This window comes from Triticum aestivum, chromosome 1D (assembly GCF_018294505.1).
Source record: "Triticum aestivum cultivar Chinese Spring chromosome 1D, IWGSC CS RefSeq v2.1, whole genome shotgun sequence".
In the NCBI taxonomy this organism is placed as follows: Eukaryota; Viridiplantae; Streptophyta; class Magnoliopsida; order Poales; family Poaceae; genus Triticum; species Triticum aestivum.
Window position 1 is genome coordinate 478,258,396 of NC_057796.1, and position 13,967 is coordinate 478,272,362.

General features: G+C 46.4%; 1 long non-coding RNA gene across 1 annotated transcript in view; it reads left to right on the forward strand.

Annotated features, from left to right (window-relative positions):
• Positions 1–635: 635 nt before the first annotated feature.
• LOC123183197 (uncharacterized) overlaps positions 636–13,967 on the forward strand; it is a 30,023-nt gene continuing 16,691 nt past the window's right edge. Inside the window, exons 1-2 of the long non-coding RNA XR_006492468.1 lie at positions 636–735; positions 1,320–1,430. This is a non-coding gene — a long non-coding RNA (uncharacterized lncRNA). The remainder of the gene's footprint in view (positions 736–1,319; positions 1,431–13,967) is intronic.

Below are 13,967 nucleotides of genomic sequence, written 5' to 3' on the forward strand. Positions count from 1 at the left end.
ATCACATTATTTGGTCTTGCATGACATTTATTCTTTTGAGTACGCTCCATGGCATGTATTGTGATGTTCGTCTTTTAGTTTTGTCACAGGCAAATATGCAACTAATTTAGGACTCTAGGTTGCATTTTCTTTTATCAGAATTGAGTGCAAACATGCCACAGCTATATGAAGTTATTTATGCTGCCTTGTCTGTTTTGATGTCCTCAATGTTTCCCTTCATCTATTGCAGAATCGAAACTAAAGAGCTGCCATTGACGGATCTTTCAACGAGTATATCACAGCATCAAGAGACTTCGCAACGCACAGATTCTGATGGCGCAACCATAGGATCAATGCTTAGGTGAGCTCATCCGGTTTTATACACATCAAGAACAAACCGCTGAATGTTCAGCAGCTGATATTATAGAGGACCAGCTGGCAGCTGTGTCATTCTTCCTCAGTGGCAGTGAACCTGTATGGCATGCTCAACAATCAGTTTTGTATAGTTATCCGTAAGATGGGTTGCATAACTTAGCAGGCCAAAGATGTCAAAACTAGTACATACGTTGCCCTAAGCACATCATGAAAATAAATTAGTGTGATCTCATAACTAATTGCTAGTTACTCGCCATTAAGTCTAGCCTGTATTTTCAGAATCATAAGGAAAAGGCTGGATGGGGTAAGCAGGAAGTATGACAACAACGATAATCATCCAGTATCATCTGATGAAGAAACATTGCAAGCACGCAAGCGCAGGTAATTTCCTGCATGGAGTTGCTTACATGAGTTAATTCTATTGGCGTGATATGTTTTCTTTGAGTTTGTTACTGACACTGTTAATGAAAGATATGCAAAGCTTTTGTCTGTGCTCTGAAAAGACTGCCATACTATTGAAAGGCCTTTTATATCAGAAAGTATGATTGCTAACAAATGCCTGGAGATTCTGCAGAGATATTTTTGGTTAATTTTATTTTAGGTTGCTATTGATTATGCTGGAAATGCCCTGAGATGTATGAGCAAACATTTGTTTCTGTAAAACAACATCACATTCTTTGGTCCTGTATGAGATTTATTCTTTTGATTACTTTCCATAGCATGTTTGTGATGTTCTTTTTTTAGTTTCGTCGTAGGCAAATGTGGAAATAATTAGGACTCTAGGTTGCATTTTCCCTTGCTATGAACTTTTAGCTCCGTCATAGACAAATGTGGAAATAATTTAGGACTCTAGGCTGCATTTTCCCTTGCTAAGAATTGAGTGCAAACATGCCACAGATACATGAAGTTATTTATGTTGCCTTGTCCGTTTTGATGTCCCGAGTGTTTACCTTCATCTATTGCAGAACCAAAACTAAGGAACTGTCATTGGAGAATCTTTCACCGATCATATCACAGCATCAATAGACTTCACAAGGCACGGATTCTGACGATGAGACCATAGGACCTGTGCTTAGGTGAGCTTATTTGACTTTATATACATCAAGAACTGATTACTGAATGTTCACCAGGTGAGTATTATAAAGGACCAGCTGTCTCATTCTTTCCTAGTGGCCGTGAATATGTGTTACATGCTCAACAATCAGTCATGTATAGTTATCAGTAAGATGGGATGCATAACTAGCAGGCCAAAGTTGACAAAACTAGTACATACATGGCCCTAAGCACATCGTGAAAAGAAATCGGTGTGATTTAATAATTAATTGGTAGTTAGTTGCCATTAAGTGTAGCCTGCATTTTTTCAGGCGCAAAAGGAAAAGGCTGCCTCTGTTAAGCAATAAGAACGATAACGGCGATAATCATCAAATATCATCTGATGAAGAAACATTGCAATTACCTAAGCGCAGGTAATTTCCTGCATGTAGTTGCTTTCATGAGTTAATTCTATTGGCGTGATATGTTTTTCTTTGAGTTTGTTCCTGTCAATGAAAGATATGTAACGCTTTTGTGTGTGTGCTCTAAAAAAGATTTTTTTAACTATACCGAAAAAGGCTTTTGCCCCGCTTTATATTATAAAGCAACTGCCCAAGCCAAACATCCAACAAGGTTCAAACACACACACACACACAGGTCTAGCACAGACAAGTAGTTAAAGGGTTAATGCTGAGGGCACAGCTCAACAAGCCCTGAAGAAACAAAAAAGCACGCACACGCGGGGTGCGGCAGAGCATCTAGTCGGGCTCCGGGGGGGGGGGGGAGGAAGCGGAGGCGCCAAGCGGAAGGCCATCGATCGAAGGTCGGCGAGGAGGTTGCTGATGACGTCCCGGTCCTGGGGGCGGCTAAGCGGCTGCCAGAGCTGCAAATATCCACACATTTTAAAGATGGCGTCAGTAGCACGTCGAAGAGGCGCCTTCTGTATGACAAGCTTATTGCGTACGGTCCAAAGCGTCCAGGCAAGGACCCCAACGCAAAGCCATCTAATATGGCGGTAGGTCAGGGAAGTTGGTGTTGCACCACTGGCCCCCAACCGTCTCGCGGAAACAGGACCAAAGGAACTGGGCCGTGGAGCACGAGAAGAAGATGTGGTTAGCATCCTCCACCGTGCCGCACATGGGGCACATCCCATCCCCAGGTCCATTACGCTTAAGGACCTCTACGCCGGACGGGAGGCGGCCTCGGATCCATTGCCACAGGAAGATCCTGATCTTCAGGGGCAGGCGGATGTCCCAGATCAAACTAAAGGGCTCGGGGGCCGTCGAGGGGGCGATGGTCGCATAGAGGGATTTGGTGGAGAAGCAGACGGAAGGTTCCAGACGCCAAGAGATGGCATCCGGGGTGTCGGTGACGTCCATAGGGAGGAGGGTGATGTCCTGAAGGAGGACATCCCAAGCGGCAACTTCAGGAGGGCCAAAGGGGCGGCGGAAAGCGAGGCGCCCTAAGTCAATAAGGGCCGTCTCGACAGAGACACGAGGGTCAACAGCAATGGCGAAGAGCTCCGGAAATCGCGCAGCCAGGGGGTGTCGCCAATCCACCGATCAAACCAGAACAGGGTCGAGGACCCAGTACCAATCGAGATGGATGTGCCAATGCGAAGCACGGGTAGCAGCTGGACGACGGCCTGCCAAAACTGGGAGCTGCCTGGGCGCTGACAGAATGCGAGAGGCTGTCCTCGAAGGTACTTGTTCTAGATGATGGTTGAAAGTGCGTTATATCGACTAGAGGGGGGGTGAATAGGCGATTTTTATAAATTCTTCACTGAGGAATTTGTGGGTGAGGAAATTCCTTAGCGAAGAACTACTTGCAGCGGAATAAGTACTCAAAAGTATGCATAGCAGAACACAAGCTTAGTCATCACGATGAAATGAAAACAAGCACAGAGTACAGAAAGCGTAAACACAGGATAACACAGGATGAAGACAAACAGACTAAGGAAATTGAACTGAGGAAATTGAGAAAGTCTTCAGTCAAAGTCTTCAAACACAGATATGAACAAGCATACAACACAGTAATGAGGAAATGAAAGAGTTGAGGAAATAGAACCAGTTGGCTTGGTGAAGACAATGATTTGGTAGACCAGTTCCAACTGCTGTCTCAGTTGTACGTCTGGTTGGAGCGGCTAGGTATTTAAACCTGAGGACACCCAGTCCCGGACACACAGTCCTCACCATGTTCTCCTTGAGCTAAGGTCACACAGACCTCGCCCAATCACTCGTGGTAAGTCTTCAGGTGACTTCCAAACCTTCACAAACTCGGTCACTCGGCGATCCACAATTTCCTCTTGGATGCTCTAGACCATGACGCCTAACCGTCTGGAAGAAGCACCGTCTTCAAAGGTAACAAGCGTCAGATCCACGCAGGATCAATCTCTTCAGTGATGCTCAATCACTTTGGGTTTGTAGGTGTTTGGGTTTGGGGTATTTCCTCAGTTGATGATTTTCACTCAAATTCCTCGGAGGATGGGATGCTCTCAATTGACAAGTGTCAGTTTCTCTCGGAGCAGCCAACCAGCTAGTGGTTGTAGGGGGCGGCTATTTATAGCCTAGGGAGCAGCCCGACATGATAAGACATAAATGTCCTTCAATGATATGACCGTTAGGTGGGTAGATATTTTGGGACAGCTGGCGCGCAGCACAGCAACAGTCAAAAATTTGAGGTTCAAATTTCTCAGGGCTATCATGTTCCTCACTGTGTAGGCAATCCGCACCGGCGAATTCCTAACTCCTCAGTCAGAACAAATTCCTCAGAGACCAGAAGAACTTCGTCTCTGTCACTGAAGAATGTGACTGAACTGTATGAGATTTCCAATAGCTTCACTCGAAGGGAATTGTAGGTGTAGGATTTTGAGTTGAGCATCACATGGAAATTTTTTCTTAGTATTTCCTCGACCCCCTTTAACAGTACGGTGTTTCCTATGACTCAAGAAAGAGAAAATGAAAACTACGAAAACAAAAGTCTTCACGCTTCATATTCCTCAAATGAATACTAAGTCTTCAAGGTCACACCAATTTCTTCACTTTCAAAGTCTTCAGAAAGTCTTCAGAAATCCAAAGTCTTCAGTCGAAGAACTTCATTTTTAGGAGTCGACTTTCTCTCTAAATATCAAACTCCTCATAGACTTATAGATCTGTGTACACTCACAAACGCATTAGTCCCTTAACCTATAAGCCTTCAATACACCAAAATCACTAAGGGGCACTAGATGCACTTACAATCTCCCCCTTTTTGGTGATTGATGACAATATAGGTTAAGTTTTCAACGGGGATAAACATATAAAGTGTAAATACTGATATTGAGGAATTTGATTGCAAGATATAGAAGAACTCCCCCTGAAGATGTGCATAGTGAGGAATTTGCTTTTGAAGCAATGCACACTTGAAGAGTTGAATCATGGAGATCTCCCCCTATATCTTGTAATTCATACACGCATTTGACATAATATATGAAGAATTTGAAATGCATGATGAAATATGGTGACTGATGTAATTCAGCATGCGTGCAATAATATTAACGAGGAATAAGCATGCAGAAGAAACAGCAAAAGTATCAGGTCACCATAGAGATTAAGTTTACAAATCGATCCAGCAAAGTCTTCAAAAGAAACGAGAGTTGCAACTTAGAAAAAAAAGCCCATATAAGATAGACCCGCTTGAAGATTAACTCAAATTTCTCCCCCTTTGTCATCAAATGACCAAAAGGGTTGAAAATGAGGACTAACGCCCCTGAAGAATATCAAGTTGATGAAGGAGCGTCAGCGTTGTTGGGGTCGTTTGTTGGAGTAGGGCCTGCCGCAGTGTCGTCCAAATCTTCATGTTCATCAGTGTCACGTGATGAAGAATAGGAGCTGGGCACCAAGGAAGGAACCTTGACCTTCTTGTACTCTTCGGAGGAGGTGCAGCCCAGTTAAGATCGTCCTTGAGACCCATTGTCTTCAGATCTTCTTCACTGTAGACTTGAGACAGAACAGCCCAGGTGCGGTTGAGGATTTCATGAAGGTAGTAGTGGTTTTCTTCACTGCATTGTGGGTAGCAGCCATGTTGTGAAGAATTGAACCAAACTGACGCTTGACCCATTTATGATTGCGATCAACCTTCTGGTGAAGACTGAGGAGAAGCTCACGGTCAGTCATCACCCTGGGTGTTGTGCCTTGAGGATTTTGCTTGGGAGCGTTGGCGGCAGAGTCATGGGTGGAAGAGTCATCATTGGTGGAGTAGGATGCAGCCTTGCGAAATTGTCAATCCAATGGACGAATTCCTTCATCAATTACAGCAGTAGCCTTGCCCTTTTCATCAGCTGAGGAAAATGTCCGTTTGAGGACTTCAATTGGGGGCAAGAAGCTGCAATGGTTCAGTGTATCGGCTTTATAGTTGAGTGAAGACCTTGTCCTGATGAATCTCATAATCCAAGGTGCATAAGGCTTCAGCTCAAACGGTGACATGGCGACGTTGGCCAGAGTCCTCATGAAGAAATCATGGAAGTTGATGGGAATGCCATGAATGATATTGAAAAGCAGATTCTTCATGATGCCAACGACTTCTTCTTCATTTGAGTCGTGGCCCTTGATTGGACTCAATGTCTTCGTCAGAATGCGATAGACAGTCCGAGGCACATACAACAATTCCTAAGGAATCTTGTTCTTGGGGTCTGACCTGGCTTCAAAGGCTTCATCAGCACTTGCATGTAGTGATCAGTAAGCTCAGGTTCATTGTAGACGCAACAAGCACCTTCAAGGGGCGGACTGAGAGGTAAGGCACGAAGCAATTCAGAAGCTGGTGCCTTGTAATGAGTGTTTTCAGACATCCAGTCCAGCACCCATGAATTCACATCTTCAGAATTTCCAGTGATGTGCAGTGTTGCATAGAATTGAAGAATTAGTTCTTCATTCCAATCACAGATGTCAGTGCAGAAGTTTAGCAATCCAGCGTCGTGAAGAACACTGAGGACTGGCTCGAAGCACGGCAGGGATTCCATGTCCACGTGAGGAATGTGCTCATGATCGAAGACTTTGTCTTTGTTGAACAGCACTGAGGAATAGAAATTTGCCTGGCTGGCAGTCCAGAAACGCCTCTTCCTTATGCGAGCAGAGTCATAAGGGTTGTACTCGGTGAAGAATACGTGCTCGCTGAAGAAATCATCAGCCTTGAATTTTTGCTTCCTTGAGAATGGATCCTTTGGCTTGGGCAGAGGAGTGTCAGACAGTTGCATGATGACCTCAGGAATCGCAATCTCAGGTTCTTCAGGCTGAGGAATTTCTGGTTCCTCTTCAGTGGCAGCCTGGTTCTTGAATTCTTCATTTTCATTTTCTTCAGCACTAGCGGTTGGAATGTCTTCATGAGCTTCATCAGATCCCATTTGAACTGTAGTGACTGGGGACTGAGGAATTTGCTGAAGTGGAGTGAAGAGTGGAGAATTGGGGTGCTGACTTTCCCAAAAGTCATCATTCATCACAGGTGTGGTACAGCCAATGTCCACATCTTCATCTTCCATTTCTTCAACGCCAGCCTCTTCAGCTGTGAACTGAGGCATAGGCGAGGAAACAACTGGTGTTGAAGGGATTTGATCTGCTTCAATTTCTTCATCCATCTGCTCTGACGAAGTAGCAGAAGGATTTTCTTCATCAGATCCGCTAGGGATCACATATTCTTCATCAAAAGGAACAAGGTCCTTTGATGGCATGGAGGAAACTGGAACAGCATCAATTGGATTAGCAAAAGAGCTGGTCATAAACTTCATTTTCTTCGGTGCTGAAGAATCTGAAGGAGTTGATGCTTTCCTTTTCTTCACAGCTGCACGTTCTGCAGCCTTGGTCTTCTTCGCATCTGATGCAGATGGAAGGAATGGAGTTGGAATAGGTGTAGAAGGAGCTGAGGAATTTGGTTCAGTTTCTTCAGACACAACTGATGCAGTTGCCCTGACCTCTTCATTTTCTTCACGCGCACCACTAGTGGGTGCCCTGGGAATTTCTTCAGCGGCTGGAATGCAGTCATCAGCCTTGGAACTCACATTGTCTTCAGCAGCCTGATTTTCATCAGCGGTGTTGGCATGTTCTTCAGTTTACTGAGCAGATGCTTCAGCCTGAGAGACTTCAATGTGCACAGGGGCAGAGGCACTTGAAGTGAGTGTCTTCGTCAGATTGACGAACCTGACCTTGGCTCCTTTCCAATCAGCATAGTAAGCGTTGAAATCATCGCTGAGGACTTTGATTTCAAACTGGAGCTTTACAAGTTCATCAGTTGTCATAGAGACAACGTTGTTCTTCAGGAACTTCTCCTTCCTGTACTGTGCTTTCTTGAGCTGCCTGGCCTTCTCATATTTCCATTTTTCTTCACTGATGAAATGGGTCAGCATGTGACTTTGGCCAGGTGTCAACTTGAAATCAGGCATAGGAGTGTTTGGGTCCTTGTGCCAGAGATCAATATAGTCGAGGATCAACTTTGGATCCAAAAGCAGTGGCACTTCTGCGCCCTTGGCTCTAGCGGCCCTGACTTGTCTGTCTCTGATGATCTCAGCAAGTTCTTCATCATCAGCTTCGGAAGTCGTGGAATTGTCACGGCAGATGTCCTAGTGTAAGGACTTAGTCGTGAGGCCAACGCATCTATGCGGTAGCTTGAGAGGGGTTGGGCGGAATCGAGAGACGCAACACAAGACAAGGACAGCTTCGGGCCCCGGGAAACATCATCCGGTAATAGCCCTACATGTTGTTTGTGGTTAGGTCTCATTATGATCATGAGAGAGTTGCCGGCTTGGCCGGCTCTTTGTGTCTAGCCCTAGAGATTGTTTCTTGTTGCCTGTCCCTCTTTGGGGTGCCCTGCCCCTCCTTATATAAGTTAGAGGGGCGGGTTACATGCGGAGTCCTAGTAGGACTAGGACTAGTCTATCTTTTCTTACAAGTTGAATACAAGTCCGGGTCTTGCTTCCTCGTAAAGGAAATATTCGTCATCCCTTTCTCCTTAAGCCGGCCCACCAGAGTATAAGCCAGCCTGCTGGGCCTTGGGCCTTGCCGTCCGCCTGATCCGCCATTGGGCTTATCAGTAAGTCACCAAATACTCACCGGGTCTCTGTGAGCCGCAAAGTCCGGCCGGGTCATACTTCCTGCCGGGTCATACCGCGTGGTATATCCCCGACATTAGCCCCCAGTTTAATTTGGATTTATCCGTGTTAAACTGATCCTGTAAAATAAACACAAGAACACACTTGATAGGTTGTGTTCCGGGTTAAATATTTTCCTGAACCAGCACCTGATCATCTTTAAGTCCTTGTCATTTCCTTGTTGATATGTATATGTCCATGATCTCATAGTAAATCTTCTTTAGCAGATATGTTTCAACTTTGTCAATGCAAAAAATCCAGATACTTCTTTTGAAAAGTCCGGGTCAATAAGCCAGCTTCAGAGTCAATTTGCTGACATTGGTCTCTTGTAGAGAAATATTGTGAAGAATAATCCACTTGAGTCGGCTTTCAAAGTGCCGGCTTAAGAAATATTGGTCTTGAAATACTCATCTGATATTCAGCCGGTTTAAAGATGTAGAACTTGCCGGTTTAATATTACCAAAATTGCTGGTTTGTAAATATTGATGGCACCGAGTCATAATTGTTGCCGACGCCGGGTCATAATTGTTGATGACGCCGGGCTATGATTGTTGCAGACACCAGGTCATAATGATTGGTGACGCCGGGTCAATCTGATTTGCTCAAAACTGAGAATTCGAAAGTATTTCTCCTTATATCCGTGTTACCTGTAGCCCCCAAGTGATGGGTTGTCATGCTTGCATCAACCTGGGACTTGTAATTGTCTTATGCTCACAAAACTTCAACCGGTGTAGCCTCCAAGGGCCGGGTCATTATGCAATAATGAGCAGGGACTTTGTAGATGTAGACTTGAGCAGCAACATGTAGCCCCCAAGGGCCGGCTCAGTAAGATAATATTGAGCTGGGACTTTATATATATTTCCTTGAAAAGAATACCATATGCTGTAATCCTCTCCATGGGGCCCAAACCCACGTCATAAGGTTAAGAGCTTTGTACTCTTCCAACTGAGTAGTGGACCTTTCACTATAATGGATTTAAACTTGTGTACCTTGAATTGTTGACAGGAGCAACTGGTAGCCCCCAAGGGCCGGCTCATTACAATGTGATGAGTCGGGTCTTCAATAAGGCCAGTAAAAATGACTTTGCATTAGCCCCCAAGTGCCATGGTGCATGCTGGCAGTGACATGGGACTTGCATATTTGATGTAATCTCAACTTTGAATAATGTATCCCCCAAGTGTCGGGTCGTAAGCCTGCAGCGACTCGGGACTATTCCTTCCATTGTAGAATAAATTATATCCATTGATAAAATAATAGCCATTGCGCCAAAGCGACTTTGAATACCTCATCTGTTGATAAGTAAACCCGGAGTTTAAATACCCGGCGGCTCTTGGCCGATGACGATTTAATACGCCTCCATTGTAAACCGGAATTTTTAAAACCCGGCGGCTTATAGCCTTTGAGAAAATCAAGAATTGATAACCCTTTTGAGACACCAATTTCAATCTTTGATGATGGGCTTGAACTTAATCATTGATGTAAGTCATATCTCTGTAAATCCTGCACAGAGTTTAAACAACATATGCCCTGGCGACTTAACGTTAAAAGCCAGGGCGGAGCTAAGATTCGAATACGATCATATAGCCCCCAGTGGCTTTGGCGTTGCCGATCAAGAGGGTACCGACATCTATGTTCTCTTTGGTTCGAATACGACCTATGTTTGAACAGGAAGCCCCCAAATGACCTTGAGAATTGTTTAACGACGCTGATTCGAATACGATCCACGTCGGTTCCCAAAAGGGGTTGAGCTACGATTCGAATACGATCAAGAAGCCCCCTAGTGAGCTCGGCAGTGTGCCAATCAAAAGGGTACCGACAGCTATGTTCTCTTTGGTTCGAATACGACCTATGTTTGAACAGGAAGCCCCCTAGTGATCATGAGAATATTTAACGACTCTGATTCGAATACGATCAGGGTCACACCTAAAGGGTTAAGCTAAATTCGAATACGATCAGCTCCCAATGGTCATTAAAGTAGGGTACCTATGTTTGGGTTGTGCTTTGTAACAGACTCTTTTTGGTCCCTTTAATTTTTCCTGAGAACTCGAACTTTTGCGAGAGATAAATTCTTTTTGAACCGGAAAAACCGGATATTGAGAGTTTCAAAGCTTTGTGATAAACAAATTTACCTTAAACCAGATTTTGAACCGGATTTGAGAGCTTCAAAACTTTGTGGCAAATAAATTTCCCTTGAACCGGATTTTAAACCGGATATTTAAGAGCTTCAGTGCTTTGTGGGAGATGTCAAGTCTCTTGAGCCGGATCTAAACCGGAATCCTTCTTTTTAAGCCGGAAATTTTCTGACGGCCTTTAAACCTTTTACCAATATGGCGGTAGCCTCCGGGATCGGGTTATTTTCCCCTCCAATGACCCGGAGTTCTTGAATGCATTGAAACCGACCAATGTTGCCGAGTCATATCATTGTAGCCCCCGAGTCTCAAGACGACTCGAGGAGTTGGCTTTGAGATTCTCCATATTGATCATAGCATAAGGTGTATATCATTGGTATTGATAGCGCGATGTGAATCCACAGAAGGTTGAAGTGACTGCGACGGGTTATAAATGATCCCGTATGAGCCGTGTCAGCAACTCGGCCAATGGTTCCTTCCAACTGGATGTTTTGAAGTTAACCAAACTGTAGTGGCGGCGACTTGTGCGCCTGCCCATTGAACCATCCAGTGCAGACGGCGGCTGATAATACATGATAATTCGCCTCCAATTTGTTGAAAGAAAACCGGGCTTCCCAAGCAGTGACTCGCTCATATTCAATAAACAGCTCATGCATACAGGTGCGGCCCAGTGTGTTTATATAGACCAACCCGCGAGAGACGGATGGTAAAGACGACCGTTGCATCAGAGGCGGCACATACAGATGATCCGGCCGTGGTGTTGTAAGCCGGTCCGGACGGGCGAATCGATCGCCGGCGCGGTAAGCCGCGCGGATGGGCGAGTCAACCACGTTGTGTTGATGTAGTGAACAATTGTCCTGTATCAAAAACCTCGCAAGCCAGAGTAATTGCTCTTTTTAAAGAAAACAATATATAATATATAAAAATTTACTGGATTGATTTCACCTGATATGTCAGGCCAGAAATTATCCACCGCGGAGTTGATGATCATCACGGTGAAGCTGAAACCAACCATGGCCGAGTCGGCCGCGGGAGCAGACAGATGAGCCGGCCACGGCGTTGTAAGCCGGTGCGGTCGGGCGAGTCAATTGCAGGAGCGGCAAGCGACGCGGACGCCGAGTCGGCCGCGGGGGCGGACGGGTAAGTTGTCCGTCACATTGTAAGCCGGTCGCAGACGTGTGAGCCGGCCGCGAGGGTGGACGGGCAGGTCGTCCATGGCATTGTAAGGCGACGCGGATGGGCGAAGTAATCGCAGGCGCGGTAAGCCGCGCAGAGGGGCGAGTCAATCGCGTCGTGTTGATGTGAATTGGGCTGCGGGGGCGGCGGCTTGCACACGCCCGTGGAGCAGCATGGAACGGACAAACATCAGTGCACGATGATGTTGGCGTGCGCTCCATATCCACGGTATACCAACCCCTGATATTTTTGTCAGATAAACGTGTACACTGATGCTAGATAATGCTTGGTGCGCGTCCTGATGATTTTTCCGATGTACGTGGTACTAATGGTCTTCATGTAGTACTTTTATGAGAAGTACTAGTGGACTTTGGATTTGTTTCTCCACGTGAGCTGCAGCCTTTGACAGCATGCTGCTGCCCCACATGGCCTTCCTTGTAAAATTTGTCTGAACACGTGTGGCTGTGTAGATTCGTTGACTGCCCAACCTCATGTAGCAGATCCCCAGCCGACGCTGATCGGGGCGGTGGTGAATTTTTTTTTCTTTTTCAAGCTTTTGATGGCTTACACCTGTACGTGCGTGCGCCGAACGGGGCTAGCGAGCGCAGCTCTTGGTGCTGCCCCAACCACATATTCGCATGTAGTGGTAACTTGTGGATGTACGGCTGCAGGCGAAAACCTTCCTGGAACTTGATCCGGCAATAACAACTTGTGGACGTACAGCTGCGGTCTTCCGATCAGGGGGAGCGAACCCACGACCAGTAAAAAGTGACGTGACACAGTAGCTAACCCTGAAGGCTTGCGCGCAGCTTATCCGAGTTGGAATCTCATCTGCTCAGATCTGACCGGCCGGTTCCCTTTGCTTTGGTAGTACCATAATTATTGGGTTTGATGCAAGCAACGATGTATCCTTGTAATATGTCCTCGGGACTTGATACGAGCTGTAGCAGCGACAACGGCTGCCCCGCGACCGTAGTATGATGATTTATGGCAGATTCCAATCCGGTCTCGACGGTAGAAAAAACGATCTGTCCTCGGATTCGACGGGTCGCCAGAGACGGTAGCGGCGGCGAATAAACCCTAAAAATCTTTCCGTCTCGGATGAAACTCACATATGTCATCTCCAAATTTAACCATAATCTGATTTCCCAAACGACCAATTTGCCGGCTCTCCCATGGTTGTCCGGCGGCTCACACGATCATACCGTACCGGCTCTTCTTCATCCGATCAATCACGAGTTTCTCGATCCCTGATAGATCCCTCCAAGAACTCAACACCATCCTGCGCAGGCCCCACGGTGGGCGCCAACTGTCGTGGAATTGTCACGGCAGATGTCCTAGTGTAAGGACTTAGTCGTGAGGCCAACGCATCTATGCGGTAGCTTGAGAGGGGTTGGCGGAATCGAGAGACACAACACAAGACAAGGATTTAGACAGCTTCGGGCCCCGGGAAACATCATCCGGTAATAGCCCTACATGCTGTTTGTGGTTAGGTCTCATTATGATCATGAGAGAGTCGCCGGCTTGGCAGGCTCTTTGTGTCTAGCCCTAGAGATTGTTTCTTGTTGCCTGTCCCTCTTTGGGGTGCCCTGCCCCTCCTTATGTAAGTTAGAGGGGCGGGTTACATGCGGAGTCCTAGTAGGACTAGGACTAGTCTATTTTTTCTTACAAGTTGAATACAAGTCCGGGTCTTGCTTCCTCGTAAAGGAAATATTCGTCATCCCTTTCTCCTTAAGCCGGCCCACCAGAGTATAAGCCAGCCTGCTGGGCCTTGGGCCTTGCCGTCCGCCTGATCCTCCATTGGGGTTATCAGTAGGTCACCAAATACTCGCCGGGTCTCTGTGAGCCGCCAAGTCCGGCCGGGTCATACTTCCGGCCGGGTCATACCGCGTGGTATATCCCCGACATCTTCTTCAGACGGTACTTGGAAGGCGACCTGCTTCTTCTGAGGACTTGGGCGAGTGCCTCGTCCAGCAGTGGTCTTAGTCTTCAGCAGAGAGGGTCCTGTTGAAGAATGTGGTGCAGCTGAGGAACTAGTTGAAGCTCCTGAGGCAATGGAGATGCATGTGGTCCTTTGACACGTGGCAAGATGCACAGGTGCCGAGGATTTTGTCGGAGCAGCTGAGGACTTTGGAGGAGCAGGAGCGGCTTAAGGAATTGGC